This window comes from Macrobrachium nipponense, chromosome 1 (genome assembly GCF_015104395.2).
Source record: "Macrobrachium nipponense isolate FS-2020 chromosome 1, ASM1510439v2, whole genome shotgun sequence".
NCBI lineage: Eukaryota > Metazoa > Arthropoda > Malacostraca > Decapoda > Palaemonidae > Macrobrachium > Macrobrachium nipponense.
In genome coordinates, this window is record NC_087200.1 from 215,014,070 (window position 1) to 215,021,500 (window position 7,431).

The 7,431-nt window shown below is 33.1% G+C and overlaps 1 non-coding gene across 1 annotated transcript; it reads left to right on the forward strand.

Annotated features, from left to right (window-relative positions):
• Window positions 1-465: 465 nt before the first annotated feature.
• Trnas-gcu (transfer RNA serine (anticodon GCU)) lies at window positions 466-547 on the forward strand. Its single transcript has one exon. It is a non-coding gene; the product is annotated as a tRNA-Ser (tRNA).
• Window positions 548-7,431: the final 6,884 nt, after the last annotated feature.

Here is a 7,431-nt window from a genome sequence, read left to right on the forward strand (position 1 = left end):
TAAACCGGGCGCCAAAACAAAGCGTCCGCCATCTTGTTTGTATTGCTCCGCCGATTCCATAGCAGACGAAACCCGTGGTCAACTGAACTGTAAGCGCTCCTTGATTATTAAAGGACAAAAAATGCGTCAAGATAGTCATGCATTGCATCTTCGCTTGAACTTCTGAAGTTAGATGAGGAGATCCTCAATTTACAGTTTTCATTGTTCAGTATTTCCTACATTTGTGAATGTCAAAAGGCTGCTCATTTCCTCCGAATAATTTTTGTATATTGCTCTGCATAGAGAGAATTTCCTTCGTGTCTACCTAATTAATCAGGACTGATTTGTGAACGATTTATGAAAAATGTACAGTTCACAGATTAATCTAGTGATCACCCACAGAGGACATCTAAATAGTCCTTAAACATGTCACTGTTTCCTTATCTTATCTCTTATATCTTCTGATATCTCTCATAATCTCTCCACGACGAGGTGGCCGAGTGGTTAAGGCGTTAGACTGCTAATCCAATAGGGTCTCCCTGCGCGGGTTCGAATCCCATCCTCGTCGGAGAACACATTTTCTGAATGCATATCGTTCGATCCCCAAATCAGTGCTCAGATAAGACGATGTGTTTGGCATCTCTAGAATCTGTTGACTTGAGAAGTGAATTAAGAAGTAATTAAGTAACTGTTTGTTACTCGACTGTTGTGGGCTGTAGTTCGGTCAGGAAGAGAGAAACAGAGAGTCTATGAATAGACGTGAGTCATTAGGATATCGTCAAAATGTATAATTTATACAATCGCCAACAATCCTAATTCCTCAGTGAAAGACATCGCTTTCTCTCTCTCACTCTCTCTCTCATTTGCTTGTCAATTGGCTCTGATATAGCAAGCATATTAGATGAAATCTATCCATTTCTTTCTCCAAAGGTTCCGATATATAGTAAGTTTATTCAATTGATTCTATTCATGAGAGATTCTCTCTCTCCCTTTCTCTTGTTTTCCTAAAGGCTCCGATATATATCATAAGTATATTAAATGAATTGTACTCTGTCTGTCTTTCTGTCTGTCTGTCTGTCGTCTGTCTGTCTCCAAAATAACCGCGGAACTAACCTTACCCAACCATGAACAAAGAAAATATCTGACTGTAATATTACGCAACTTAGTAATGTTACGCAACTTCCAGGATGTAGTAGAAAATTCTATGAATATGGAATAAGCTAGATTTTTCCATCCTCGAGATAGAATCAAGCTTACAACAGCCATAAAGAAGCTGGAAGGAGCTGCTCACCCCTCACCTGTAACTTCATATTCCAGACGATGGTAATTTATAGAAGGGCTACTGGATAGAACTGGGAATTATTTTGTACGTGATATTTCGTACACCTGCCATACGGTAAGTTTCAGCTATGAAAAGGGAAATTTATATCATAAGTTAAATATATAACATATAATTAAATGTTCAGGGTTGATGAATTGAAAGTGATCCTTAAATTCTTATAAGATTTTGTATTTATGAAATTAATTCAAATCTTGTCGGATACAAACTGAATTAAGAGAGAGAGAGAGAGAGAGAGAGAGAGAGAGAGAGAGAGAGAGAGAGAGAGAGAGAGAGAGAGAGAGAGAGAGAGAATTTCTTGCTGTGTTTGGTAGCTTTTTACATGACGAAGAATGAACGGAACACGAATTGTTGTAGAATATGCGGTTGAATAGAATACACACAAATTAATATGAAACTAGAATGAGCGATTATAGACCGCAATTATATACCATTTAAATCCAAATCAGTGGCAAAGCAGACTACAAAATAGCAGACAAGAGAGAATAGGACCCAAACATGATGAGCCTTTCAAATTATTCAGTTGTTCAAAAAAGATATTCACAGTAATACTAAGTGATTGGAGACATCAGTAGAAATGTAAAAATGGGAGATAATATACTTTTAGATTTATGCGTCATACACAGACCAAACTTTATGGTGAAAGTTATATATGATTTAATTAGAATACCATTTGATGTGAACATATCATGGAGATATACAGTAAATGACTATAAAAAAATTAAAATGGAAAATAGCAAGACAAAAAAAAATGTACAACAAATGCATTTTTTTGTTTCAAAATCTCAAAAAAATTACTAAGATTTTATAATCATACAAAGTTCTGTTATCAGCATTCTCCTCTTTCATATCCTTACTCCGAGACACAAATAACCAACTAAATACTATGCTTTTTCTCCTGATCAACATAGTGGCTTCAAACGTTCTAACCCTTTGATTAAGATGTACAAATGCAGACGATGCTTTGGGAGCAAGCAAAAACAAGCACACAGAGGGTTCTTTAGGAGTGAGCAGGACTGTACAGCCCATTAGACATTTAGATCCTTTTCATTTGTGTTTCCTTTGAGACACAAAGGATATCCCCACCAGTTCTTACGACCTTCAAAGAAACATTTCGAATTTTATTTTTCTAACCACAGGAAATATCGAGAACAAAAGGAGTGGAAATCTGAGAATCTCTCTCTCTCTCTCTCTCTCTCTCTCTCTCTCTCTCTAGGCAACTGTATTAATTATATTAGTCACATTGTGTTCTTAACATTTCTAACTAATAATTTTTTTTTCAGACAGATTTTTCATCGGAAGGTTTGGAAGTTTGGAATAATAAGGGAATCATTGACGAGATTATCTGCCTTATATAAAGTAGAAGTGAATTCGCTAATTAAGATATTAAAGAACTACAATTAAAACACTATAGTTCTTGAGTCCTCAAGACTTACGTAAAAATAAAAAAAAATAAAAATAAAACTCAGGTCTCAGAGTTGCTGGGAGAATGGCTTCTCTGACCTAAGACAAAGAGGTTTTTGTTCATAGGGACGACTTCATTCCGCTACTCATGTCCGTAAAAGGTCGGGTGTGAAGAAGAAAATAAGAAAGAAAAGAAGAACAGGCAGAAAGAGAGAGAGAGGTATCTAAAATTTAAAATTTTTGTACTTCAACTGGAAATTATCTCTCTCTCTCTCTCTCTCTCTCTCTCTCTCTCTCTCTCTCTCTCTCTCCGTTAAAGCAGTACGGTAGTTAACCGCTTGAATATTTGCCAAAATAAAATGACTACGAAATCACTAAAATAAGCAAAAACTTGTTTATGCTTTAATGGAAATGGAAACAAATGTTTTCTTTTTGTTAGGACTTTCAAATGTTAAATCCCTCCAACTGCGCTCATTAGGGATGATGAACATACTTCATATGACATTTTTCTTGTATTCTTAAAAAAAAAATCTTGAAAAAGTCTTGTTGCGTAATATATATATATATATATATATATATATATATATATATATATATATATATATATATATATATATATATATATATTATATATATATATATATATGCGCTTAAAAATCACAGTAGATGCACGTGACTTCATTAAATAAACGAATACCAACCGTGCATAAATGTCTTTACTAAGACATTGTCAAAGGACGAATGAAATACAGTTGGAAAGAAAGTTATCAGGTAAAATACAAGATCAAAATACCAGATGCCTAATTATCAAAAGGGTAAACATTTAAGAAATAATCCAGGATTATCGGATACCACACGGTCCACTAACCCAAAAATATATTTAACCCTAACAGAAACTACAAGTATCGTATAGTCCAAAACATGTAAAAACTGAATATATTAATTTTGTTGCTTATATGCATCACAATTTTTTTTCATTATGAAGGCATCAAGTTTAAATAAACATTTCCATTATTTGACTTCATGAAACAAGATTCAATGATAAAAAAATGTTTCTAGCTCTTTTCGATGCCACGTCTACAAAAGTCCTGGGGTATTTAAGTTTCAAGGCAATATCATAAATAGTTTTAACCATCTGCTATTCATGATCTTGTTGTTTACCTGATAACTTTCTTTCCAACTGTGTTTCATTCGTTTCCTGTCACAGTAAAAACGAAAGCGCTTGGATTTCTGACTATAATTTTTCCTGTGGTATTCGCATATATATATATAATATATATATATATATATATATATATATATATATATATATATATATATATTATATATATATATATATGAAATATATGATAATAGTAAGATGCCAGATGGTAACCAAGAATATCAATCAAACCACCATCCTATATCATTCTATTCCAGGTGACTGGATTAATTGATATTTTGTTATATATCATTTTCAACAGACGATATTTTCAATATAGCTGGAATGTAAAGCCTCATTTTCCTGTCTGACAGAGTTTTTGTTGATGAGTAGCAATCAGTGAAATTGCGTTTCTTTGTCAGATTAAAAAAAGCTACTATGATTGTTTTGTAAAAACAAAAAATAAACAAATAAATAAAAATTAGAATAATAAGTTTAATCGTGTTCAGCTTAGTCATTGCTCATCCTATTCTGAAAATGACATTTTTTTAAATGAAGTTTACCATTATACAAATTAAAATAGTAGAATTCATCATTAGGTCCCTTTTCAGTTGTCTGCTTCGTATCACAAGTATTTTGAATATAAGGCATTAATTTTAAAAATGAATTAACAAAATCAACAGTACTTGGATTATGTGGAAATACTGATTTATGTTGAGCATGAATGAAAAATATTTCTGTATATTTTAATAAAGCAGCATGATGCACCAGTATATAATAATAATAATAATAGAGGCAAATCATATAAGCATGGAAGTCTGCACACAGACAGAGACACAGACACAGTATTATAACTTGCACCTAATGAAAAATCTAAATATTTCTTATTTTCTGTATTTAGTTTATTAAATTATTGAATACATCGCAAACTATTTTTCAGTCGTTATTGAATAAATAATTTATTCTAACCTTTATTCCCTCAGTTAATTAGACTTACAGATCTTGTATTGTATTAGCCCCCCTCAACACACAACCCCCTACCACCAGCCCTTGAAATCCCTTGACCCCTCTAGTGTCAGCTACTGATTCTCGACTTCTGCGAACCCCAGACAACCCCATCTAGTATTCATGACAGAACCTCTGGCGACTTGGAATATATATTTCTGGAATTAGAAAGGAAATAATAAATGTTACCACTGGAATTTTAAGCCCACACACGCACACATATCCCCAGATGATCATTTTTATTTTTGTGTGACATCTCTTTGTCGCCACTGCTGCTCCATTAATTGAAGCGTTTCATTCAATTGGAATTTACTGGTAAATGTCATGCTATATTAGAACAGCCTTTTGGGTCGAGGTGTGAAATCTGAAATTCTTCGTGCTTTTTAAATTAAATCGGTGTGATTGAGGGGAACAGAATTTTATATTTGTTTGTACAAATTCATGAAAACTCTATCTTCGGAAAATTGAAGAATATTGCCACATCCAATGTGTACTGAATGGCAGTTTATTCTTATTTACAGACATACTTACATTACATATAATTTTGAATAATATTGACGGTTAAAAATATCAAGAAACACTAAATAATTTCCAGATATTCTTCTCTTAAGATTATTTTGTTACATATTTCTTTATATGCCATCTTTAAGTTTGATGCGATGATGGTATCTTTATAGAATGTAAAATCTCTCTCTCTCTCTCTCTCTCTCTCTCTCTCTCTCTCTCTCTCTCTCTCTCTCTCTCTCTATATATATATATATATATATATATATGATATATATATATATATATATATATATATATATATATATATATATATATATATATAGTATATATATATATATATATATATATATATATATATATATATATATATATATATATATAACTTATACATATATATATATATATATATATATATATATATATATATATATATATATATATATATACTATATATATATACACTATATATATATACATATATATATACATATATATATACATATATTTATTATATATATAAGTATATATAATATAAAGAACTATTATCTTGTTATTTAAGCACAACTAAAATGATTCTCGAACTCCCAGAATATTTCATATACCATTAACCCCGTACTTCTAAACTACAAAGCTATTAAATCCCGTGCCTTTGTAGAAGGCTTTCACAATGATGTAATGCATAACATAAATGAATTACTAAGCGGAATCCGCACCTACGTAAGCTGCACAGATCATAAATTTCCGTAATAAATTCCAGTCCTAAATTCCTACAGTTTTTTTTTTTTCGAACATTCAAGGGATGTTTAACATTCGCTCAGCATTGTTCCCCGAAAACACTCATGGATCTAGAGATGCTGGATATTCTACATATGGCGTTCAATTCTGAGTTTATAGTTAGTTGGTGTCCGAATAATTCTGGGAATAAACGAATGTAACTGGAGATTTGATGAGTTCATAATCAATTGGTAAATTCCGCAATAAATAATAATAATAATAATAATAATAATAATAATAATAATAATAATAATAATAACCCCTCCCTATTATGAAATAATTTTCCCCAAACCAAAAGAAAAAGTTAGGAAATCCCTCGTTATTAAAAGAGCAAATTCCGTAACAAGTATAACCAGCAGTTTAGCTCATTAACTTTGCCCTTGTCAGTGCCAGTAATTGCTTCATAGCAAAGAAAGATAAAGTAAAGGAAAATGCATTTTCGAGAAGTTCGGCAGCACGGAGGCATTAGCGCATTGTGTTGGAGGTGCCTGTTCTCATGATGGTTCTAGAATCGGCAGGAGTGTTGTGGAACTCGTCAGGCGCCGTTGTGACGTGAGAAACGCCGCGATTTCTGATGCAATACCTCGTCAATATTCATCTAAGAAGTTCCGGTAATCTCGGGAGTCTGTGACGATCGCCGTAGGCCCCGCCCCCAGAAATGCCGTATTACACAACGGTCGAAGTAGGAGAAAGCAGAGATCGTAAAAGAGAGATCACCAGTTAGTCACAGAGAGATATCCTCAGTAAGAGCCACAGATCAGATTATCAGTGAGAGATCAGCAGCAACAGAGATTATCCGCGAGATATAAGAGAAAAAAGGAACCGACGAAGGATCAGAGGAAAAGTTGCTCGAGAGTTGGTTGGATTCTGGTCTAGTCGTCTTCAGGAGTGGACGACCGAGTTATCTCGATGTTGAGCAGATTTCAGAGAAGAAAATGTCCTAGAGGTTTTGGGGAGTTCCTGCCTTCCAAGTATTAATTGAGAGTCAAGAAGACGTCTGCAATCGCCATTCTCCTTTTGTGAAGCCATCGCTTCGAGTCGCAAAACTAACTAGCAAGTATTTGAATTACCTCGCTGTTCCCCCAGTTCATGCAGTGTAAGATTCTGTTTTTTTTATGTAAATAGGAGATACCATTTTGCATTTACCTTTGTTAGTAAGCTTGTAAATACACCTTTGTTGTGTTAGTGTTTCTGTCTATGCTCGTATCCCCAGTTTCAACTGTTGGTGTTGAAATATTTTTTTTTTTTTTATTTCATATCGAACCTGAAGCGGACCTCCCTC